The 26,194-nt window shown below is 44.5% G+C and overlaps 1 long non-coding RNA gene across 1 annotated transcript; it reads right to left on the reverse strand.

Moving 5' to 3' along the window:
* Window positions 1-19,310: 19,310 nt before the first annotated feature.
* On the reverse strand, window positions 19,311-25,880 carry LOC123330161. The gene is made up of 3 exons (XR_006545883.2): window positions 25,676-25,880; window positions 23,643-23,752; window positions 19,311-20,668 (listed from the first exon to the last, which is right to left on the reverse strand). It is a non-coding gene; the product is annotated as an uncharacterized LOC123330161 (long non-coding RNA).
* Between the last annotated feature and the right edge of the window lie 314 nt (window positions 25,881-26,194).

The following is a 26,194-nucleotide window of genomic DNA, read 5'->3' on the forward strand; positions in this document are numbered from 1 at the left end:
CAACCATGGAAACTATGAGTTAGTCCTCCTCCAACACCACCGCCTACCCCTCAAAAACTCGACTTCCCGAGCCCCACATCATCCCAGTACTGTTATCATTTGGTTCCATCAATATTTGTATTGTGACTCTCTTCTCTGTTCCTTGAGTTTTCTCTGTCCTCATCATTAATCCAACCCCCAACTCTTCCCAAAGTGTTCTCCTCTCACTCGATTGAAATCTCTTGAGGAAGTCTCTCCCACTGCCCGGGGACCTCCCATCTGGACCAGCCCCTCGTCAAGCGCTGCTGGGTGACCTCCACCATCAGCCTGATGATGCCATCTTTTCTTGTGCTGAATCCTTTGTCTTTTTTTTTTTCTACCTTCTTTTTTGGGGGTTTGATTCTCTAGGAGCTTCTGGGGAAAGAGTACATGAGAGTAAAGATTTTGAGACCTTGACTGTCTAAAAATTCACTCTTCTCTCCTGGAGTTTGGCTGAAGATAGAATTTCAGCTGGAGGGGTTTCCCTGGTGGCTCAGGGGTAAAGAATCCAACTGTCAATGCAGGAGACATGGGTTCCACTCCTGGTTCAGGAGGATCCCGCATGCCGTGGAGTGGCTAAGCCCGTGCAGCCCAACTACTCAAGCCCAAGAGCCTGTGCTCCACACCAAGAGGAGTCACTGCAACGAGACACCTTCTCACCGCAACGAAGAGTAGCCCCCACTTGCCACAGTTAGAGAAAGCCCACTGACAGCAATAAAGACGCAATGCAGCCAAATAGATAAATACACTATTTTAAAAAATTTCCTCCTTCTCCTCCCTCTGTTCCCCCTTTTCGAACTTTCTCTTGTTCGAATATTGAACTTCAAGGATTTGCCCTCTAAATTTCTTGTTTCTCTCTACTCTTTTTCTAAAAAATTTTACTCAAGCACAGTTGGTTTACAAAGCTCTGTTTAATTTCTACTGTACATCAAAGTGATCCACATGTATGTATATATTCTTTTTCACATTCTTTTCCATTATGGTTTATCACTGGATATTGACTACACAGTAGGACTCTGTTGTTTATCTATCCTATAAACACTACTTGCATCTGCTAATCCCAAACTCCCCCATCTTTCCCTCTCCTATCCCTTCTCTACTGTTCTCTGACTTTTTGTCTTTTTGTTCTACTTTCTAGGTGACCTCTTCATTGCCCTCTTCCAACTCTTCTATTAAATTTTGTCTCTTCTATTAAGTTTCTAAGGTCTCCTGTTTTCAGAATATCTCTCGTGTAGAGCATCCTGGTATTTCAAGTGAAGTGAAGTCGCTCAGTCGTGTCTGACTCTTTGCAAGCCCGTGGACTGTAGCCCACCAGGCTCCTCCATCCGTGGGATTCTCCAGGCAAGAATACTGGAGTGGGTTGCTATTTCCTTCTCCAGGGGATCTTCCCGACCCAGGGATCAAACCCAGGTCTCCCACATTGCAGGCAGATGCTTTAACCTCTGAGCCACCATGCAATAGCTGATCCCATCAAGGACTTTGGAAATTACACAGTGAGGAAGCAACATGCAGCCCTGCAGCCCAGATGTAAACTCATCTCTGGGACTCACCCTGCTACACGCCTGGGCAAAGTGACTAGGGGACCATCTCCAAGAGACAGAAGAGAAATTTGCCGAGCACAATATGTGAACAAAATAGTACACAAACCCAGACAGACACTGCCTCCTTCTAACTATACTTCCATTACATTTGGCCTTGAGGGTCAGAGAAGAAAGAGTAAATCCTTTTTTGATGGCTTTAGAATAATATAGAAATGCCTGTTCTTAATTTATAATCCACTTGCTAAAGATGAAAACTACTAGTGAACTGTATGTGAATAATAATCCCCTTCCTCTATATGCAACTTTTAATTTTATCAAGAATGTTTGCAACCATTGTCCTGTTTGGTCCTCATAAAGACTGAGAAGACAAACAGGATAATTCTCCCATTTAGCAAAGGAGGAAAGCTTGTTTCCTTTTCTTCCACACATGCTACCTCACTAAGACACCTTGTAATCAAATTTGCCATGTACATCAATATAGTGAAAAGGGGAAAACATTGGAGTGGGAATCAAGAGACCTGGATTTTAGTCTGGACTCTGCCACTAATTAGTTAAGTTGAACTTGGGCAATTTAGTTCCATTCCATGAGCATTTTTTCAGTGCCTCCTATATACCAGTGATTGTGCTTGAAGTACCAAGCTGGATAAGACATGGTTACTGTCTTTAAATTGCTTACAGTTTGGCTGAGAAGACATATACAAACCAGTTCTCTATCATCATTTATGAAAGTCATACATGAACAGATGCCTTGAAAGACCATCAGAGGGCATAATTAATTCCATCTGGAGAGGAAAGGCAGGGAAGTTTTCAAAGGAAAGGAGAAAAAAATCATCTTTTTTTAAAATTTAATGATGACAGTAATATAGCGTTTCAAGAAAGTTCAAACAAAATATGATTCATAGAAAGTGAAAAATCACCATAACTCCCTTCCCATCAAGAGATGAGTGCTACTAATTTGATGTTTATTAGCAGGTGACATTTGATCCAGATTTTAAAAAACCAGTGGAGGTTTGCCTGACGTGAAAGGTGGGAGAGCCTGGAAAGAAAGTTCATGGTTGATGAGACCTGAAGAAAAGGGGCAATCCAGTTGGTTAAGATTCTGCGCCTTCAACTGCTGAGGGCCTGGGTTCAATCACTGGTCAGAGAACTAAGAGATGAAAGAGGACACGGCAGGTTTGGGGAACAAATGAGGGTAAATGGTGGGGAAATGGCAGGGAATAAGGTGGGAGGGCAAAGCATCTATCGCAATAGGTGGGGTCTTCTCTACCATACTGAGGATTTTAGATTGTTCTGCTGCAGCTGGGGGACCACGGAGGTAGTTTAAGTTGGGAGGTAGATGGAGTGAAGTCTGTGTTCAATATTCCAGTCAGCAGCATTGTGGCCAGTGCAGGAAGGATGGCATGAGGCCAGATCAGTCAGAGAGACCAGTTAGGAAATCCAGGTGCAAATGGCGAGCTTGAACCAAGGTGGTAGAGTGACTATAGAAAGGGAAGGGTGGGTTTGATAGACTTTAGGGGGTGGTATTAAGCAGAAACAAATGAACTAGAAATAAAGATAAAGGAAAAGAGGAGGCTAGAATGGCTCTTTGATTTCTGGTTGAATAATTAACTGAGTGACTACTGATACTAGTAATGAAGAGAAAAAATTACAGGGGCAAGAGGCATGGCTGAGGTAGGGAATTAAGAGGTCCAAACTATCATGTATAAAATAAGCTACAAGGAGGAATTCCCTGGTGATCAAGTTGGTTAGGACTCTATGCCCTCACTGCTGAGGGCCTGGATTCAGTCACTGGTCAGGGAACTAAGATCCCACAAGCTACTTAGTGCAGTCAAAATAAAAAAGATACAAGGATTTGTTGGACAGCACAAGGAATATAGCCCATATTTTGTAATAACTATAATTGGAGTATAACCTTTAAAAATTATGAATCGCTATATTGTATACCTGTAACTTATGCTGTGTTGTATTCTTGTAACATTATACAGCAACTATCCCTCAGTTAAAAAAAAATACAGGACAAGAAAGAGGAAAAAATATATATATTAATGCAAATATCTGGAATCTGAAAAAATTGGTACAGACGATCTTATTTACAAAGCAGAAATAGAGACACAGACGTAGAGAACAGATGTATGGATACCAAGGAGGAAAGAAGGGTGGGTGGGATGAATTGGGTGGTGGGGGTTGACACATATATACTACTGATGCTACATATAAAACAGAAAACTCAATAGAACCTACTCCATAGCACAGGGAACTCTACTCCATGCTCTATGCTGACCTAAATGGGAAGTAGACCCAAAAAAGAGGGGATATATGGATACGTATGGCTGATTCACTTTGCTGTACATTAGAAACTAACACAGCATTGCAAAACAACGATGCTCCAATTTAAAAAAAAAATACAGAATCAAGGAGCAGGTTTGGGGAGAGGGTGATGTCTGGACGATGCCTTGGGGAAGCTATCCAGAAAGAACGGAATGAGGCTGGCAATGTTCAGATTCCATTTGTCAGCCTGTGGTGACTCCCAGGACAAGCACTAGACAAGGGAGGCTGAACTGGACCAGAAGATATGATAAACTGGTAGAGCAGAAAGGAGTGAGTGGGTACTGTTAGTACCAGAGGAATAGTCTCAACTGTCTGATCCAAGCTGGGAGTGTGAAACCACAGTAGGAAATAAGTCCAGGGATCAGGAAGTTAGAGGATGAAACAGAGCATCGGAGGCTGAGTGGACATCGTACAGGCTGTGGGCCACCAGGAAGATGAATAGGACAGGTCTTTTTACTTAAAAATTTTTTTAAGTATTTATTTATTCAGCTGTGTCGGGTCTTAGTTGCGGCAGGTGGAATCTTAGTTGTGGTATGCGGGATCTAGTCCTCTGACCAGGGATCGAAGTTGAGCCCCCTGCATTGGCAGCATGGGAGTCTTAGCCACTGGACCACTGGGGAAGTCCCAGGACAGGTTCTTTTAAAATTACTGCTTCTGGAGCTTCTCTGGTGACTCAAGAGTAAAGATTCTGTCAATGCAGGAGACATGGGTTCGATCCCTGATCCGAGAAGATCCCACGTGCTGCGGAACCACTAAACCCCTGTGCCACAGCTACTGAGCCTGAGCTCTAGAGCCTGGTAGCAGCAATTAATGCGCCCATACGCCCTAGAGCCTGTGCTCCACAATAAGACAGGTCACTGCAATGACGTGATGAGAAGCCTAGCACCACACCAGGGAGCAGCCCCATACAGCAACATGGACACAGCATGGCTGAAAATAAATATAAAAAGAATCAACAGAAATAACAATAGCGTATTAAAAAATAGATAAAATTACTGGTTCTGACTTGGGAGCTGAGAGCCCATCTCCTGGCCAACGGTGTCCTTCCGGGATCAGGAACGCACTATTCATCCCCGACAGCCCGCTCAGCTTTGCCTGGTGGAAACTCTAAGCCAATTGGAGACAGGAGGGTCCTTTGAGACACCCTCTCTGGTTCTCGCCCTTCCCCTGCACCAAGGGCTCGAGCTGGCTTCAGTTCCAGCTTGCAAGATGAAACGAGTCGGGAAGCCAGAGAAAAGGGGAAGGGATATGATTTTCAGTTCACTGGAAAAAACCTAAGAAACAGAACTGGGGTTCATATTAGGGTCTTACCCCACATATCCTATTATCAAAGGGTGGGTCCCCTGGAGGTGGTGTCTTCAAGCTTCAAGGACAACCATTTCTCACTTCCAAAGCCGAGTGGATTGCTTCTAAATTGCTTTAAATCTTCACTGAAGGCTTCTTCTTCTTCTTTTTTTTTTTTTCCCCAGAGAAATTGTCATATTTTCTATATGCTTGGTTGGGATGGGCCAGGATTGGGGCAGGTATAAAAAAGTCCTTAAAATAATCTTGCTTCAGGTGTCCAGCCAAGTCTCATCCTTCTCAACTGGACTGTATTAATACTGCAAGTGCCACGAGAGGGTCCAGCCAATAGGCTTTCATGGGACCAGGTCCAGGAAGAATGAAATGTCAACACTCCGATCTCTAGGTCTCAGGGTGTAAAGAGGTTTTACTCATTAGACCAAAGGACTTTGACCAGAGTAACAGTGGCACTATGGGTAAAGAATCCGCCTGCCAGTGCAGGAGATTCAAGAGATGCAGGCTCAGTCCCTGGGTTGGGAAGATCCTCTGGAGAAGGAAATGGCAACCTGCCCCAGTGTTCTTGCGTGTGAAATCCCATGGACAGAGGAGCCTGGGGAGGCTACAGTCCATGGAGTCACAAAAGAGTCAGACATGACTAGTGACTAAAAAACAGAAATGTATAGACTAGAGAGGATTATTGAGGCTTTGACTCTTTAAAATGCCCCCGTGGACCCAAAATGCAGAATTCCTTCCCATCTACCCCTCCTCTGAAATATTTAATCAGTTTGGAAGATATCCAGAGAAATCTAAGCACCTGTAGGAAAACAAACCGGTCTGCAGCGCCATCTGCTTTTTGTGGCCTGACACCCTGGTTTTAGTGGGACGTCAGCACCGCCACCCTCACCCCCAGCATCCAGAGCCCTACCAGCACCTCCTGCTGAGCTGGCTTGGACTCAGGCTGTGTTGACAGCTATGTTGGCTAAACCAAGGAGAGACACCACCTTCCCAGATATCTGGGAACCCACCTCCACATAGGTCTGTGGTTGGGACCCCCAGTATTTTTCTTCCTGTCATCCCACCCCCCTCAACACAATTCATACCCCAAAGTGGAGACAGATAAGAAAAAAGAGAGAGAGGGAGGTGGGAAAAGAGGGAAGAAATGTGTTCATTACTTTAGAGGAAAGGGAAAGGAGTAAAGAGCGTTCCCTCCTGATGGCTCCTGTTACTTTGGGTGGATTAAAAGGAGTGACAGGGCTTCTCTGGTGGTCCAGTGGCTAAGACTGTGCTCCCATTGCAGGGGTCCAGGTTCAATTCCTGGTCAGGGAATTAGATCCCGCATGCCACAATTAAAACCTGGTGTAATCAAATAAATTAATTTATTTATTTTTTTAAAAGAAAGACTGACATGATGAAATGCATTAAAGTCTCCAGGAAAGCAAAAGTGGAAATGACAACGAGAATATCTAGTTGTGGGAGAGGAGTGCAAGGAGCAAGGCAGTGAATCTAGGGGACCAAGGATAACCCAAAAGAAGAGGATGTGAATAAAGATGAGATAATATGATGCGGCTGAAAAGCGCATTCGGTGGGAGTGGAAAACTAGGTGGGAGGCAGGTGTGGTGGGCTGAACAGAGCCCTGCTCTGAAAAAATATATCCACGACCCAACCCCTAGAACCTGTGATTGCTACCTTATATGGCTAAAAAAAAAAAAAAAACTATGCCAGTATAATTCAGTTAAGGATCTTGAGATGGAGAGATTAGTCAGTTTATCCAGGTGAACCCTCACACAATTAAAAGGGTCCTTACAAAGGAATGTCTGACTCACAGAAGAGAAGAAGGCAGAGACAAGTGATGTGGCCATAAGCCGAGGACCGCCTGCAGACACCAGAAGCTGAAAGAGGCAAGGATTCTCCCCTAGAACTCCCTGAGGGAGGGAGGTGAGGCCCTGCCAACACCCCAATTTCAGCTCAGTAATAGTGATTTTTTATTTCTGGCCTCTGGAACTGTGAGAAAATAACATCTTTCCCCCTAGCCGCCAAGTTTGTGTTGATTTGCTACAGTAACTTCAGGAAGTTTATACAGGTGAGATACAGCAGGTTATTCAGATGAGATCACTGAGTCATACATTACGAGAGGAGAGTGGTTTGGGGTGAGAATAAAATCTGACTTGAAGACACATGATTGCTAAAGAAGCCTGATGTGAAACTGAAATATCTACATAAGCATTCACCCCATGCTAGGCATCTGAAGTGCATTATCTCATTTAATTCTTACAACTACCTCTTAAGGTAGGTTTCTTTCTCTTTTTAAAAAATATACATTTATTTATTTTATTTGCCTGTGCTGGGTCTTAGTTGCGGCATTCAGGATCTTTCTTCTTTCAGTTGAGGCAATGCGGGCTTTTGGTCATGGCATGTGGGATCTAGTCCCCTGACCAGAGATCAAACTCCCCTGCCTTGGGAGTGTGAAGTCTTAGCCACTGGGCCACCAGGCAAGTAATCCCTTAAGATAGGTTTCTTATCCCATGTTTTTTTGAAGGTGAGGAGACTGAAGTACAAAGTGATTAGGAAGTACGTTGATTATGGAAATGGAACTTTAAGGTCCTATATATCCATCTTCAAAGTTGGGGTTCTATTCACAGCACCCAATGAAGCTGAGGCTCCAATGAACACTGTGTTCCCAGGACAGACATCGAGGGGATGACAGAAGTTGGAGATGAGACCAAGACTAAAATGTCTTTAATAAATATTCTACCCCTACCCTGATTCTGAAATGTAAGTGTAGTTTGTAAGGGTGGGAAGGGAGTGTTGGGCCCTTTACTTGAGAGGGTTTCACAGACAGTGGTATCATACAGGGCAAAGCCAGCCCTATTAGGACAAGAAAGCAGAGGGCACCTTCTAGAAAAGGTTGAGGAGAAAGGGAACTTCCTTGGCTGTGAAACTGTTAATTGCAGAGGGCTTCAGAAAGGGAATCTTAGAGATTCCCTCGTCCAGTCAGTAGCCATAGGATAGCATAGAAATCCTCGCATACAAACACTGAGAAAATTCTTCTAAAATAAAACTCTTAAGATGCATGGCAACAGCAACAATAAAACAACCAAATTTAAAAACGGGCAAAGGACTTCAATAGACATTTCTCCAAAGAAAATACACAGATGGCCAATAAGCACATGAAAAGATGCTCAACTAGTCATTAGAGAAATGGAAACCAAAACCACAATGAGATACCACCTCACACCCATTAGGATAGTAGCTGCTATAAACACAAAACAGAAAAATAGAAAATAGCAAGTGTTAGTGGGGATGTGGAGAAATTGGAACCCCTGTGCACTGTTGGTGGGAACGTAAAATGGTGCAGCTGCTATGGAAAATGATATGGCAGTTCCTCAAAAAATTAAAAATAGAACTACCATATGATCAGCAATTCCACTTCTGGGTACACGTCCAAAAGAATTGAGAGATATTTGCACACCCACATCCCTAGCAGCATTCGCAAGAGCCAAAAGGTGGAGGCAACCCAAGTCCATCCAAGGATGAACAGATGAACAAAATGCGCTCTACACATACAACAGAATATTACTCAGTCTTAAAAAGGAAGGAAATTCTAAAACGTGCTACAATATAGATGAACTTTGAAGACATTGTGCTTAGTCGCTCAGTTGTGTCCGACTCTTTGCAATCCCATGGACTGTAGCCTGCCAGGCTCCTCTGCCCTTGGAGATTCTCCAGACAAGAATACTGGAGTGGATTGCCATGTTCTCCTCCAGGGGATTGTCCCCACCCAGGGATGGAACCAAGGTCTCCCACATTGCATGCTGATTCTTTACCATCTGAGCCACCAGGGAAGCCCTTGAAGACATTACGCTAAGTGAAATAAACCAGTCACAAAAGGACAAATTGTATGAGTCCACTTATGGGAAGCAAATTCATAGAGACAGGAGGCAGAATGGTGGGTACCAGAGGTTGGGGAAGGGGGAGATGAGGAGCTATACTGTCTCATGGATACAAAATGTCAGTTTTGTAAGATGAGAGGAGTTCTGTGGACGGATGGAGGTGATGGTTGCACAACAATGGGAACTAGAGTGGTAAATTTTATGCTTGTGTGTATTTTATCCTGATTTTTAGAAATAAAAATAAATAAATAAAACATGGACAAGCTTAATAGACAGAACAGAAAATTTTCAGATTTCCTGAAAGCTGGGAGAGCAGACTCTGGAACTTATACTGCAGTGGTCCTAGCGTGATGATCCCACATGGAAATCGCTGTGAACTTGGACTCTAACACCCATGCAGGGTCAGGAGATGAGGCCTCCAGTCTGGTTGAAAGGAGGGGTTGGAATTGAGTCCCCTACATGAAACCCAGATACTCCCAGAAAAGCCAGAAATCAACCCAGAAAAACATCAAGGAAACTCATCTCTGCTCTGACTCCAAATGCGAAAGGACAGTCCCCTAAGAAAAATCACAACCTCAGTCATGCGCCTGGCACAAGTCCAAATAACCACTACCTGCATCGGAGGAAAACCCCAAGCCAAGAAATTAACATAAAATTGGTATTTTGCAAGTGATACCCCTAGGATACCTGGCAGAAGCAAATATAAAACCACTCTGAAATTAAACTCCAACACTCCAGGCCACAGAGAATTCCCACAGGAGAAATAAAGCTCTGCTTACAATAAAAAATTATAAAAACAGAAGGAAATAATCTACCATGTGTAAGAGTCAGCAGTCTAAAATAAACAGCAGGATTAAACTCTTCAAAATTTTAGATGTTAGATAAACTACCAGATAGAGACAACAAAATTAGTGTTTTCAAATGATTTTACAAATCAAAGAAGGCTACTCCTAAGAATATTATAAGACATTATTTCTAAAAAATAGAAAGATCTGAAATGAGCAAGAGGGAACTGAAATGAAAAATACGGTTACTGAAACTAAACTGCAAGGGATGCTTACATAACAGAATAGACACACAGAAGAGAGAATTAGAGAAATGGAGAGAGATCTGAGGAAATATTTCAGAATGCTCCACAGAGAGACACAGAAGTTAAATACATTAAAGAAAAAAACCAGGTAAAAAACAGGATGGATGAAAAGAGCCAACATATGTCTCCTAGCAATACCAAAAAAGGTAATAGAAAGAAGAAAACTATTCAAGATTTAATATCTAGATTCAAAAGCTGGCGCTGCCAATTACTGTCTTAGCTTGGGCAAATAATTTAACCTCTCTGTGACCCAATTTCCCTGATTGTAAAATGATTATAAGATTTTGTTATGAGAAATAAAATAGCTCATGTAAAGCAGAGTGCATGAGAAACATACATGTGGCTATCGTTATTTTTTAATTTTTTGTTAATATTGTTATTAATGAGAATGATTCCAGATTGGTAAAAGATTCAAACTACTGTTTAAAGAGTCATATGCTACTGTGAGAGAACTAGGCTACTCACAGAGAACTAGGAGAAACTATAATGGAAAAGAATATAAAAGAAAATGTATACCCATGTATAACTGAGTCACTCAGAGGTACAGCAGAAATTAACATTGTAAATCAACCATACTTCAATAAAAAAATCAATCTTAGACTTCAATTAAAAAATATTTAAAAGAATCACATGGAAGATAAAAATAAATCCATACCTAGACACATTATATTAAGCTGCAGAACAGGGGGTTTCTCTGGTGGTCCAGTGGTTAAGAATCCAACTTCCACTGCAGGAGATGAAGTTTCCATCCTTGGTGGAAGAGCTAACATCCCGCATGCCTCAGGGCTACTCAGCCTGAGGGCCAAAACAAAGACCCAGCTCAGACAAAAATAGAGATAAGTAAACAAACTGTAGAACATCAAAGACAAAGAGAAAAATCTTAAAGCAACCGAAAAGGAAAGATGTATTCCCTACAAAGGACTACGGACTTACAAGATTTTAAGTCTTATTCCTACAAGACTTACAGATAGGATCCTCCTCAATAGCAACAAAAGAGAAAGGAAAATGTCTTCATCTCACTCAAGGGAAACAGGAGTCAACCTAATATTCAATATCAAGCTAAACTGCCATTTCCCACTGAGGATGAAATAAAGGTATTTTTCAAAGTAAAACTGGTTTTGTTTTTTTTTTTTTAAACCACTCTCAAACTCTAAGGACCACTAAAGGATATCCTTCAAAAAAGAAATTGAGGGAGTTCCCTGGTAGTCCAGTGGTTAGGACTCTGCATTTTTCACTGCCATGGCCCTGGTTCAGTCTCTGGTCAGGGAACTGCACTCATACAAGCCACACGGGGCAGCCAAAGAAAAAGGAAAGAGAAGGAAATCGATGATGTGGAAGAAGCAGTTGTGAGCAAAGAGGAGGATCTGTTGGGGTGGGGGTTGGGAGAAGATGAGGGCAAAGGGTCTGCAGGAGAGGAAAGAGGGTCGAAGGATCTGATGCTGTGATGATCATCACACATCACAGAGGAGGCTGCGAGGAGGCACAAGGAATCGTGAGCAGAGAGGAGTATGAAGCAGACAAACTGCGTGGCACTGATTAGAATCTTGGTGAGGGGAGAGGCTTCCCTGGTGATCTGGTGGTTAAGATTTTGACTTCCAGTGCAGGGGTTATGGGTTCAATCCCTGGTAAGGAAGCTAAGATCCCACATGCCTCGAAGCCAACAAACCAAAACATAAAACAGAAGCAATATTGCACAAAATTCAATAAAGACTTTAAAATGGTCTACGTTAAAAAAAAAAAAAAAAATCCTTAAAAAAAAAAAAAGAATCTTAGCAAGGGGACATAGGTCCACTCCCAGGAGATCTGAAGGAAGCAAGTGGCTTTCTGGGCCTCGGTTTTCTCATCTACAGTGCGGGATTGGCATTAATGATCTGCAATGTCCCTCCCGGCTCTGACATTTCACACTGTTGGGTAGAGTGAGGGATGTGGGAGGCTCTTGAGAATAGTTGGACTAAGTGTGTGGAGGTTTTGAAGCTGAGCTCAACTCATTTCTGAAAGCAAGGCGACAACCGATATTGGACTAAAGTCCCAATGAAGAGGAAAAGGAGGTGCATTGAGACGACCAGAGCAGAGAACGGGCCCATGCATGGCCCAGATGACAACAGGGCAAGACCTAAAAAGCCACATCCTGGCTTCCAGATTGCCTTCCAAAAGCTCCGTTTGACAGAAATCCAAACACGCCTTGTCTCAGGCACTTTCCCCTTTAATTTTCAAATTGATGTATATTTTGAGGGAAACTTAATCCATGTGGCTCTGAATCATGTACAACAAACTCCTCTAACAGACTCTGGATGCTGGGAGCTCTTCCTGAGCTTGAAACAGCTCAGTACAAGATGCTCTTTTCAAACTGATTCTGTTTCCAGTTTCTCTGTATCTATCTACTCGAGGTCCAAGATTTTGGTCAGATGCTAGGAACCTGCTGGATCAGGACTCTGCACTTTCCTTCCTTGTCTTCCTTGGAGGTCAAAGGGAACGCATCCAGGCCGTGGGTGGCAGGCGGGAGAGGGGGAGAAGGGGGCATAGGCCTTGGCTCTGCCCAAGAAACAGTGATGCTCAAATGAACGGGGCCCGAACTGGCTTCTCCAGCACAGTGGCTGCATTTGAGGCAGGGCAGGCCTGGCAAAGAGGACTCCAGTTTCCAAGCCGCGTTTCCTTAGGTTTCAGTAAGGGCTCCACCCAACCTTGTTACACAGGGCAAACCCCACAAGCTGGTGGTTGGCACTCCTGCTAACCGGAGCCTGGTCCCACAAGCCCCAGGAGAGCAGGGCATCCAACCAGGATGGGCGGCACTGTATTTTCTTTTAATGGTTCTCAAAATCCGCTGGCTAAGAGCGCATGGTCCCAGCTGACCCCGACGCTCAGTGGTCCTGTGGTATACCTCACTTCCAGGAATCCTACCCAACCCCGGGGCTGAGAGCCTCGTCACGTCTTTACCCACAGTCTGGTTGGTTCCAAGATGTAGAATCAAACCACTGGAAAGAATCTTGTCTGTGATTTTGGGCCCCATAATTTCCACATTTCCTTTACAACTGGTAATGATATGGGTGTCCCTTTAAAGCACTTCTCTTATACTTTTTGTTCTTACTCATTTAATTTTTTTGACTTTTTATTTTATATTAAAGTATAGCTGATTAACAATGCTGTGATGGTTGCAGGTGGACATCAAAGGGACCAAGCCATGCATATACGTATAGCCATTCTTCCCCAAACTCCCCTCCCATCTTGGCTGCTATAGAACACTGAGTAGAGTTCCCTCGGAGAAGGCAATGGCACCCCACTCCAGTACTCTTGCCTGGAAAATCCCATGGACGGAGGAGCCTGGTGGGCTGTAGTCCACGGGGCCGCTAAAAGTCGGACACGACTGAGCAACTTCACTTTCAGTTTTCACTTTCATGCTTTGGAGAAGGAAATGGCAACCCACTCCAGTGTTCTTGCCTGGAGAATCCCAGGGACAGCAGAGCCTGGTGGGCTGCCATCTATGGGGTCGGACAGAGTCGGACAAGACTGACGCGACTTAGCAGCAGCAGCAGCAGCAGCAGCAGCAGCAGCAGAGTTCCCTGTGCTGTACAGTAGATCCTTGTTGGTTATCCTTTAAAAAAAAAAAAATTTTATTTTCTACTGGGGTATAGCTGATTGGCAAACAATGTTGTGATAGTTTCAGATGAACAGTGAAGGGACTCAGCCATGCCACACATATACATGTGTCCATTCTCCCCCCACAAACTCTCCTCCCAACCAGGCTGCCACATAATATTGAGCAGAGTTCCATGTACTGCACAGTAGGTTCATGTTGGTTATCCAATTTAAATATAGCCGAATACATGTATAAATCCCAAACCATGCTCATTTCATTTTTTAACGGATTGAGCTGGGCTGAAAAGAACAATCCAACGGAAGAGTCAAATTTTGCTACTTAAAAAGCATCATGGGAGCTGAAAACTATCTCAGGGATGGTTTTCTACAGTTTTTGTTTTTTTTTTTCCTATTTGGGGTTGGAGTTACTGCTTGAGTGGCATGGTCTTAAGGGTGACTTTCCTTCAGTAATATCCCCCTGTAACATCTGTTATTCCATGATGAACTGTTATTAGCCATCCCGTCTGCGTCAAGATTGTTGGAGGAGAAAAAGAGGGGAAATTTGGAACATGCTTGTAAAATGCATATACTCTTAGAAATAAAAGCACACTGAGTCCAAAACAGCTTGATGTAAATGAGTTAATTAGAACAGGAAGCCCGGCGAGACAATGTGGTTTAGCAGAAAGAATGCTGGGCTTGGAGGCCAAAAAAAATAAGAGATTGAATTCTGGCTCTGCTCTCTTTCTCTGCCTTAATTTCCTCCTCTGTAATCTGTAAATGCACAATAACCATCCCTGTCTTATTATAAAGGTGTGATCAAGATCTCCGTGCGTGTGTGTGTGTGTGTGTGTGTGTTTGTGTCCATGAACATACTCTGTGATGACTCTGCGAATGTCAGCACGTCAGCAGGGTGGGGGAAATGGGAAAGGGTGGAGGAAGGAGGATGGGGCTGCAGGATTTGCCAGGGGCTGGGGCAGCGCAGGGTCCTAAGGAACTCCCTGGGGTCTAGCCTCTGAGGGCGCCAGGCAGCTTACCCCTGGACCAGCCTGCCCCAGGGTGATGCTTGGGAACTGAAAAAGGAGAGAGTTCCACTCCAGCTCACCCCAGAGCCTGTCTCTCTCAGCGGGTCAGCCCTGGTTCCCTCCCTGGCCGTGAGTGTGGGTCTGCCCTCTGCCCTGGCCTGTGGCGGAAGGCTTGAAGAGCAGGCTGGACCGTTGGAAGTTCCCTGGAGGTGTTTTAATGAAGACGGTGGTACCTCAGGTTTAACTTTTACTGACTCCTGGGGAAACCCGCTCACTTCTGCTTGAGGCACCTTTACTCTGGCTTCATAAAAATTTGTTTATAAGGTCAGGCTCAAATAAAGTTACGACAGTGCAGCACAGTGGAGGGGATGGATTACGAAGGACTTCCAGCCCGTTACACTAGCAGATCACCCTGTAGCCCCTGGGTCTGGAGGCTGGTGGATGGTTCCCAGGAGTTCTTTTTCTGTTCATTTTGGCAGGTTTCCTTCCCACCCCCCAAAGCAGGCCCCTGGAGCCGCCAGGCCAGGGAAACCGGGAGAAACGTGGAGCTGACATGTGAGCCCTAGCCATCGGGGCATGGGACTTGTCTCACCTCCAGGCTTGGAAATGCAGCCTGACTTTTGGGTGGGAGCCGAATGGATTCTACCGGTGGCGGCGGCACTGCGGTGGAGAAGACCCCTGGGACCAGGGTACCAGTGCCGAAACCACACATGCTTCCTTTAATTAACAGGAGCACGAAGCCAACAGACACACCGGCATCTGGGAAGTGAGGGCGGCTAAACGGGAAGCCTCTTGACTGCCTAGGGGAGCACGCTGCCTGCCAGGATTGTTCTCTGTTCCTGTTTCCTCACAAAAAAGCCCCTGTGCTTCTTGAGCAGCCGGCCCAGGTGCTGGCAGGCCCCCAGCCCGGCCACACTGCCCAGGCTTGTCCGCCCGCCTCTCTTGTGAGGATGCTTTCCTTGAGTAGCTGGTTGGAAGTGTTCAGAAGAGCCAGAGGATGTTCCCAGGGTTGTCCCAGCCTTAAATGGTCCTCTTTGGCCACCCTCATGCTCTCCTGTGGCGTTTCAGGACCTTGGTTATTTCTGTCAATCCCCTGCACTTCCTTCTCCCTCCAGACCTCCTGCAATCACCGTCCCCCGCGTCCCCATCCCCTGCAGGTTGTGACATAGTCTCCAAGCCCAGGGAGCCCATCCAGGCAACGGGAATGACACTGCCCGTGGCTTTCCTTGCAGACAAGGTCAGGGCCTTTCATTTCCAGAGTAGTCTTTTCTATGCCCTATGAGTCTCTTCTGATTACTGGGCATTGCAAGCATGGCCGAGAGATAGTGAGTCATTCATCAGACTTAAGTATCCAGTGTCTGGCATATGGCAGGCTCTGTGGTGGGTGCGGGGGATTCCAGGCAGCTGAGGTGGGACCCCTCCCCAGGAAAGGAGCCAGAGGCAGGGACAGAAGCCTCAGGACACTGTGAGGGGCTCTGATAGGTACATCCAAGGGGCCACAGGCACCCAGGGAAGGACCATCCTGGCTGCGCACAGATCATCTGTATCAGACTCAGACTCGTTACAAATTAGATTCCTAGATCTCACCCTTGAACTTCTAAATCATAATCTCAGGGAGATTATTATAAGGCAGAAGATACATTTTAATGACTTTCTCAGTTGATTCTTTTTTTTTTTAAATTTACTGAATATAGTTTATTTAAAATGTTGTATGAGTTTCAGGTGTACAGCAAAGTGAATGTGTTATACACATACATACATCCACCTTTTTTTTTAGATTCTTTTCCCATATAGGTCATTATAGAGTATTGAGTAGCATTTCCCCATGCTGTACAGTAGGGTATTCTTTCTAGTTACCTATTTTATATTTAGTAGTGTGTATTCATCAATCCCAATCTCCCAGTTTATCCTTCCCTACCATCCCATGGTAACCATAAATTTGTTCTCTATACGCATGACTCTACTTCTGTTTTGTAAATAAGTTCATTTGTATCCTTTTTTTTTTAGATTCTACATGTAAGGGATACCATATGCTATTTCTCCTTCTCCATCTGACTTATATCACTCGGACAATCTCTAGGTCCCTCCATGCTGCTGCAAATGGCACTGTTTTGCTCCTTTTTATGCCCGAGCAATATTTCATCACGTGTCTGTACCGCCTCTTCTTTATCCATTCTTCTTTTGATGGACACTTCGGTTGCGTCCATGTCTTGGCTGTTGTAAATAGTGCTGCAATAAACATGGGAGTGCATGTATCTTTTTGAATTATGGCTTTCTCTCATTATATGCCCAAGAGAGGGATTGCTGAGTCATACAGTAGTTCTATTTTTAGCTTTTTAAGGATCTGCTGCTGCTGCTGCTAAGTCGATTCAGTCGTGTCCGACTCTGTGCGACTCCAGAGATGGCAGCCCACCAGGCTCCCCCGTCCCTGGGATTCTCCAGGCAAGAACACTGGAGTGGGTTGCCATTTCCTTCTCCAAGGCATGAAAGTGAAAAGTGAAAGTTGACTCTTATTTACACTTAACTTTAAGAACCACTGACTAGTTTGACGGCCACTGTCCCAGAGATAGTTAGGATGTGCGCACTGAAGGGATGACATTTGAGGATTTTTTTCTTTTTGAAAAAATAGTCTTTATTTACATTTTGATTTTCCTTGAATGAAATTATCAGGAGATACTTAATCATTATGTCCTGTATATATGGATCCCACCTTTGTGAGTGGGGCAATACCTTGTAAGACTTGAGTGACCTTTTTTAATCTTATTTTATTATTTTTAAAAATTGTGGTAAAGATGTAAACAACATAGACAGTATCATCTTAGCCAGCTTTACAAATGTATTACCTTTCAGTGGCATTACATTCATCCAGGTTGTGCAAACTATCACCACCATTCCTCCACAGAGCTCTTTTCATTTTGTAAAACAGACACTCTGTACCCATTAGACAGCATAACTCCACATTCCCTCCTCTCTCTAACCCGAGCAGCCAACATTGTGTCCCTATGAATTTGCCTCATGTAGGTGAATATTCAGTCCTGAATATTCATTAGAAGGACTGATGTTGAAGCTGAAACTCCAATACTTGGGCCACCTGATGCGAAGAGCTGACTCATCTGAAAAGATCCTGATGCTGGGAAAGATTGAACGCAGGAGAAGGGGATGACAGAGGATGAGATGGTTGGGTGACATCACTGACTCAATGGACATGGGTTTGGGTAAACTCTGAGAGCTGGTGATGGACAGGGAGGCCTGGCCTGCTGCGGTCCATGGGGTCCATGGGACATGACTGAGCGACTGCACTGAACTGAACCGAGGTGAAATCATACCATAGTTGTCTGTTTGTGACTGATAGATTTTCTCCTCTTGGGCTCCAAAATCACTGTGGATGGTGACTCCAGCCCTGAAATTAGAAGACTCTTGCTTCTTGGAAGGAAAGGTATGACACACCTAGGCAGTGTATTAAAAATCAAAGATGTCACATTGCCAACAAAGGTCTACATTGTCAAAGCTATGGTCTTTCCAGTAGACGCATATGGATGTGAGAGTTGGACCATAAAGAAGACTGAGCTCTGAAGAATTGATGCTTTCAAACTATGGTACTGGAGAAGACCCTTGAAAGTCCTCTGGACTGCAAGGAGATCAAACCAGTCCATCCTAAAGGAAATCAACTGAGTATTCATTGGAAGGACTGATGTTGAAGCTGAAGTTCCAATAATTTGGCCACCTGATGTGAACAGCTGACTCATTGGAAAAGACCCTGATTCTGGGAAAGATTGAAGGCAGAAGGAGAAAAGGGCATCAGAGGATGAGATGGCTGGATGGCATCACTGATTCAATGAATACGAACTTGGGCAAACTCTGGGAGATGGTGAGGGACAGGGAGGGCTGGCGTGCTGCAGTCCATGGGGTCGCAAAGAGTCGGACACAACTTAGCAACTGAACAACAACAAGAAATAAACTTATTTACAAAACTGAAACCGACTCACAGACATCGAGAACAAACTTGGTTACCAAAGGGGAAAGGGGGGAGGGATCAATTAGGAGTTTGGGATTAACAGATACACACTACTAGATACAAAACAGATGAACAACAAGGACCTACTCTATAGCACAGGGAATAATACTCAGTATCTTGGAAAAAGAAAGAGAGAGGGTCATTTGCTACATCCATTCACTCTCTCCAATACTCCTACCACTGATAAGAGATGTGCATGTTTGTATATAAAACAGACACTCATTCAGCAATTACTTGGGGCAGGCTCTTCTACAAGGCAAGCATCGTTATCTCATTTTACACAGATAATTTGATAAGTGGTGAAAAGAGAATTCAAGCCAAGGTCTTTAGATTATGTGTGTAAAGCCCATGATGACCGATTTGGTTTTTTTCCATAAACTAGAACCACTCTGTCTCTCCGTGTCCCTAAGTTGATTATTACACCACATCAGACAGTGAGTGTTTTTGAGCAATAGGACTACATTATCAGGTCTTTGTCTTGGAAAGATAATGATGACCACCAGGTATAATCCGGGCAAGAAACGACAGAGGCCCACAGGGGCCATTGCAGCAGGAACAGAGGGCAGGAGAAGAGTTGGGAAAATAGGAGGTGCTAGATAAGACAGGAAGAGGGATGGAGATGTGTGAATGCTCCAGAACAATTCTCCCCTGTGGTTTCAGAAAACTGAGTGGGCAGTCCTGCCGCTTACTCAGACAGGGAAATTCCAGAAGCACTCAGAGTCTGAGATATTAGACCACTGCTTCTGTACCTCCCCTGTGGGACACTAGGGTTTCCCAACCCGGTTCTTTACCATCTTCCCAACGTCGGACCAGTCCTCAGTTTGACAGTGTTTGCCCTCAGTGTCTGCAATGTCTCAGTTCATAAGAATATCATTGCCTCCCAGTTTTGACCAAGAGAAAACCGTGGGTGTGATAGGTGTTTTGCCAATGGTGAGATTTCACCATCATGTCTGTGGGCAGCTTCATGATTCCCAACTCAAACCATTCTCTCCACTGCAAAAGCCCCTGGAAGATCTCAGGGTGAGCATCTCATCTCTTGGTCCACTGTGGTGAGGCGGGGGGCGGGGGGGTGCGGGGCGGCATTCTTTGCAGATGTTTTTCTGGCTGGTGGCTTTCACAAACCACAGGGAAGGCGGCAGTTTACATCCGATCAGCAGGCTGCAGACCTGGGCTTACATGATATTCAATGGCACTGTTTAATGTACCCACAGCCGGGGGGGAGGGGTCTCTGGCAAACCCAGAGCAGTGGCCAAGGCCAATTCAATCTCTGAGAGGAGTTCTCACAATCTGGAAATGGAAAAAGCTGTCACTCATTTGGTTCTGGGAAGAAGAGCGTTGCCATCAGGTGCCCTGGTTCTGCTGAGCCTGGACAAAGCACAGGCTAAGCTGAAGGCTGGAGTACAGAGTTAGATTTGGCCCAGAAGGGGACGGTGCTCAGTGGTAGTGGCTTAAAGCAACAAATATGTGCTTTTTCACATAGTTCCTGCAGGTCTGGAAGCCAGCTGCAGCTTAACTGGATGGTTCTGGCTCACTAGGGTTTCCCTAATGGCTCAGCTGGTAAAGAATCCACTTTCTAAGTAGGAGGCCTGGGTTCGATACCTGGGTTGGGAAGATTCCCTGGAAAAGGGAACAGCTAACTCACTCCAGTATTCTGGCCTGGAGAAGTCCATAGACTACAGTCCACGGGGTCTCAAAGAGTCGGACACGACTTAGCGAATGAACAACAATCTCAAAAGTAGCATAGCATTACCTATACCATTTTCTACTGGTCACTGAGACCAGCCCTGGGACAGTGTGAGAGAGAGCCATGTGAGGCTATGAACATGGGGAGGCAGTGGTCCCTGGGGCCGTGTTGGAGGATGGGTACCACATGATGAAATTTCTGGCGAGCCCCTCATCCCAGACGACACCTGTTAAACAGCCAGAAGGAAAAACAATTCAGCCCACAACACCCTCTCTTCACTTGCTCTTCCCAACCTTATTACAATGTAGAAAATTTTGTGAACTTTAAGTTGCCTGCATTTTGACTTCCAGTATTTCCACCCCTTTCCTGCCCATGAACCTAATGTATACAAACCGTCCAAACTTCAGTTGCATTTAAACTCAACACCATACAGCTCACACTTTATCATTTTCTTTTTATCATTACAGGTGCTTATCTGGTTTCCCCCACTAAGCTATAGGCGTCTGATGAGAAGGGACCATGTCTCCTTTTTATCTGTAAGGGGCCATAGCAGCAAGTCTGATGCTAGACACAGGGTAGTTGTTTAACCAAGAGTTAGTCACTGACTGACTGATTTAGAGGCTCTCCTCAAATCCTCCTTTTTATGGTCTGGGAAGTCAAGGAGTCAGCAAGGAAAAAACTTGGTTGGATGAGTCATCCCATCAAGTGTGGAGCAGAACTCCAGGAGCGGCTGCTGAGCCCAGCTGGAGCAAGGAGACAGGTTCTCCGACCGGGCCTCAGAGACCTCCCGCGGCATTTACTAGGGTTAACGATCAAGCCTCTGTTGCACTGAGCTAAAACTCACGAGGCTGTTGGAAGCCTCATTTCTGTACAACCCAGGCTGGTTGCGCGCATTCCGCCAGGCGAGCAGCGATGTTGCAGGAGGAAGTGATCCCTAACAAGCGGAAATTCCCTTTACACCTCCTGGTGATTCGTAACAGGGCTCTGAGACGGGCTGCAGGTCTGCTCTGCAGAGCGGAAGGGCACTTGCCCTGTGCCGTGTCATCAGCACACACCAGTGGGTCCTACGGATTTGATTCTATTCTGCACATCAGCAGCGGATCAGATGAGAGTCGGCGATGAGGGAGGGAAGCTGTATTCAACCCGGTCCTGGTGAAATAAGGTAGTGGTGCCACCAACTGCCGTCTGCTGAGGACCTATCTAAGAAGCAACAGCAACATCTTGGTCTGAAATCCCAGTGAAAAGAACAACAGCTCCCCCCTATCCCTGCCCGCTTGGGGTCACCTGGGGTAAATGGGTCCTCGCCATGCTGGCTTATTCAAAATGGCCTTCAGAAACGTGTGTCTTTTGTTCTTTCAGTGAAGGAACCTTGGTTCCTGTGCTGTCTGCGCCTCAGCTTCTCCTACCAGTGGGTTTTGCCTTTGTGGGGACTGAGGGAGAAGGCCCGTGAAAAATGCTTTGTTACATTACATCGCCCCCTGGCTCCAATGAATTGCTCCGTAAATCACCTTATTGTTAAAGTGTCCTGGCAAAACTACACCACTTTCAGGGTCTAAGAGAGCACAGGGATATTAATCAGAGGCAACCAGTGCAGAAGGGACATTTAAAAAAGAAAGAAAGAATGAACATAAAAAACACATTTTTTTTTAATGTGTGGAATCTGGAGAAGAGCATATATTGGGACTGGGGCCAAACCAGACGATCTTGACTCTTTTATAAATACTCTGATATAGGAACGCATTATCACTGGACACTTTAAGCCCCTTTCGTTTTATGGCAACACAGTATTGAACACCTGCTGCATCGTAATGACCTAGTTCAAGCAGCACAGGGTGACGATGGGAGGGCAGGGACAGGGGCTCCATAAATCAGGAGGACCTTTCATCAGACTCGGGCTGGACCTGCAGAGTGGGCTGAGAGGACTGCAGGTACCAGCCTCTCACGGGCGTTCCCGGGGGGGCCCGTCCGGGACTAAAGCACCACAGGGGTAGTGAACCCAGCTTCCCGAGTCTGAGACTCCACGTGGAAACCTTAGGGGGAGGAAGTGGGCACAGGGGCATTGGTTTCTCAGATTATTAGTTAGGACAACTAATTAGCAGGCCAAGAGCCTTTCCTGAGAGCCCATAAACCACTCGGTACTAGGTGTGATAGAAAAACACACACCAAAGGAAAGCCATGGGACTTCCTTGGTGGTCCAGTGGCTAAGACGCCAAGCTCCCAATGCAGGGGGCCCAGGTTCCATTCCTGCTCAGGAACTAGATCCCACGTGCCACAACTAAGAGCTCACATGCCACACTAAGACCTGGTGCAGCTAAATAAATTTTTTTTAAAAAGAGAAAGCAAGCCAAATTCTACTGTAACTAAGTAAATTCTGGAACTTTGGCCAACAGTATATTCCCCAAATAAGAGGTGCTTTCTTGTCTTTTTGTGACTTGGTTTTCTTGTTACAGGATCTGCCTTCTTCTTTTTCTTTTTCCAGCTTTCTTGAGATATAATTGACATACAACCTTGTGTGATTTTAATGTGTGCAACGTGATGATTGGAACACCTAGGCACTGTAAAATGGTTACCACAGTGAGGTTGGTTAACACATCTTTCATGTCGCATAATTTTCATGTTATTGTTATGGTGAGAACACTAAAGCACTACTTAAAAAAAAACTGAAGTGTAATTTATATAAATTGTAGGTTTTCAATATACAGATTCACAATTTTTAAAGGCTGTGCTCCATTTATAGCTATTATAAAATATTTGCTATATTCCCCATATTGTGCAATATATCCTTACAGTTTCTTTTATGCATAATAGTTTGTTCTCCTTAATTCCCTCCCCCTGACTGCCCTCCCTCTCAAAGCCCTACTTGTGGCAATTTTCAAGTGTACAGGGCTGTGAGCAGTAGGCAACAAGCTGTACCTTAGATCCCTAAACTTATTCACCTCATAACTGAAGGTCTGTACCCTTTGACCAACACCTCATTTCTCTCAGCCGCTCACCATTCTTTCTCTGCTTCTGTGAGTTTGGCTTTTTCAGAGTCTACATGTAAGTAAGACCAAACAGTATTTGTCTTTTTCTGTCTGACTTATTTCACTTAGCATAAAGCCCCCCAAGTCCATCCCCGTTGCTGCAGATGGCAAGATTTCATTCTCATGGCTGAATAGTATCCCACTGTATACATGTGCCACACCTTCTTGTCCACTCACCTGACGGTGGACGCTTAGGTGGTCTCCATGCCTTTGTGAGTAATGCCACAGCAAACACGGGGATGCGAGTAGTGGTTTTATTTCTTTCAGATAGCCATCCTGAAGTAGAACTGTTGGGTCATATGAAAGTGAAGTCGCTCAGTCGTGTCCAACTCTTTGCGACCCTATGGACTGTAGCCCGCTGTGCTGCAGGCTCCTCCGTCTATGGGATTTTCCAGGCAAGAATGCTCGAGTGGGTTGCCATTTTCTTCTCCAGGGGATCTTCCCGACCCAGGGATCAAACTTGGTAGTTCTATTCTTAGTTCTTTGAAGACTCTCCATACTATTTTCCATGATGGCTACAGTAACCACCAGCACTAAACAAACAGTTCCCGCTCATCCACACCCTCGACAACACTTATCTCTGGTCTTTTTCATGACAGCCATTCTAACAGAGTGAGGTGATACTGTTTTGTGCTTTTGACCTGCAGGGTTTGCTTTCTAATAGAATCTGACCTAAAGTAGATGGCTTATGCCCTCAAACGACTTATCATCTAATGGTATGCAATAAGCACAGAGAAGTTCTGTCCCTAAACATATATTAGAGACAGCTGTTTAAATCCCAGATGTCACAAACAAAATCTAACCAATGGGGAGAGAGGTGTTTTTCCACTGATCATTTGCAAAGGAAACACTGCAACGAAGTTCAACCTTTTCAACCCCCTTCTTATTTCTTCAGCCTTTTCCTCACTCCTTAAACACACAAAGAAAATAAAACTCACTTGACATGTCTTTTAATATTTCGTTACATAATGATGATGATCAAGCAGATAGACTCTGGGGTCAGCAGGTTTAGGTGTGAATAACAGCTCTGTGTGCCCCTGGTCAATTATAATGAACTCTCTAGGCTTCAGCTTTTTCATCAGTAAAATGAAAAAAGGAATAATATTAACCTCATATATAAGCGTTATGAGAATGAACTAAGACAATCTACCTAACAGGCTCAGAATATTAGCAGCCAAGCAGTAAGTGCTCAATAATACTATTATTATAAGCATTGTTATATATACATAGATCATTGCCATAGTGCTAATGTATACGTACATTCACAAACTCTTTTTAGAAAAAAAAGAACCATACTTTACATGGGCTTCCCTGGCGGCTCAGCAGTAAAGAATTCACCTATAATGCTGGAGACGTAAGAGACATGGGTTCGATCCCTGGGTCAGGAAGATTCCCTGGAGGAGGAAATGGCAGCACACTCAAGTACTCTTCTTGCCTGGGGAATCGCCAGGCTCCTCTGTCCATGGGGGTCGCAAAGAGTCGGACATAACTGAGCAAGGGCGCACACACACATACCTTACATACTGTTTTGGTATTTGTTGTTAAACTTCTGATGCATTATGAACATTTTTACACATCATTAGTCTCCCACAACATCATTTTTAATGGGTTCCAAGTATGCCATTACATGAATGTACCCTGAAGTGTTTAAACAACCTCCTATTGTCAGACAATTAGCTTGTTTCCATTGTTTGACATTATAAACACCCAGTGAGGAACCACCTCATAGAGCTTTCTTGCACACATTTTTGGTTGTTACCCTGGGACAAATTCCCAGAACTAGATCAAAAGAAATGCAATTAAAACATTCTCAAAAGAATATAAACACATTACAGAAAGTTGGGAAAAGAGAAGAAAAATACAATTCTCCCACACTAATACAATTACTAATATAATTTGAGTGATTAAAATATTCCAATGTTTTCATTTTTACTTAAAAGAATAGAGGCCTTAAATAAAAGATGGGCAGATGTTTATTATGTCTGTTCCTTTCTGAAATCCACTAAAATGACATTAAAGAACTAAAAAAAAAAAAGAAGAAGAAGAAGAAGCATAAATCCACAATGAAGAAGAGAGTGGAAGAGGATGACAACAACCAAAAGATGTGATCAAAATTCTGAACACAGAGAGGCAGACCAGGCAAGTGATAACTGACTTAGTGGCCTAGAGAAAACTAACATCTATGCTATGACTTAAAATGAATGACTGACCTTAAAGAAGCCATCTGGACACTCCAAAGCCCCTCTTTGAGCCTGAGAAGCAGATTTACCCTCAAGAGAAGCTGAACCAGATCAGTTCTCTTTCAGGAACATCAGGTACTGCTGAGGGCAGGGCGAGGCAGCCTAGTGAAAGGAGCGTATTTAAGTGAAAGTTGACATCACCTGCTGAAAGGTAAGTTTCCCAGCCCTTTCCCCAGCTCAACTCCCAGAATGCTGGCAGCAAAAGCTCAGGCATTGCCCCACCTCCACCCCAGACAGGAGGCTAGAAAATTCTATGAAACACTCACAGATCCAAGAGAAAAGACTAGGGAGTTTCCCCTAAGGAAACGTCAGTTTCCTGCATAAGCTATGGTGAAGCCTCTCCCTGTATGGAGAGACAAGCACCCTCCCACCATGCAGAAAAAAAAAGCAATAGACATTTGAGAAAGGCTCCTAACAAGAAACACACCAAAACAAAACAAACTAGCCAAAAAGAAGAACTCAGGAAAAAAACAAGGCAGGACACAAAAG

This window comes from Bubalus bubalis, chromosome 1 (assembly GCF_019923935.1).
Source record: "Bubalus bubalis isolate 160015118507 breed Murrah chromosome 1, NDDB_SH_1, whole genome shotgun sequence".
Lineage (NCBI taxonomy): Eukaryota > Metazoa > Chordata > Mammalia > Artiodactyla > Bovidae > Bubalus > Bubalus bubalis.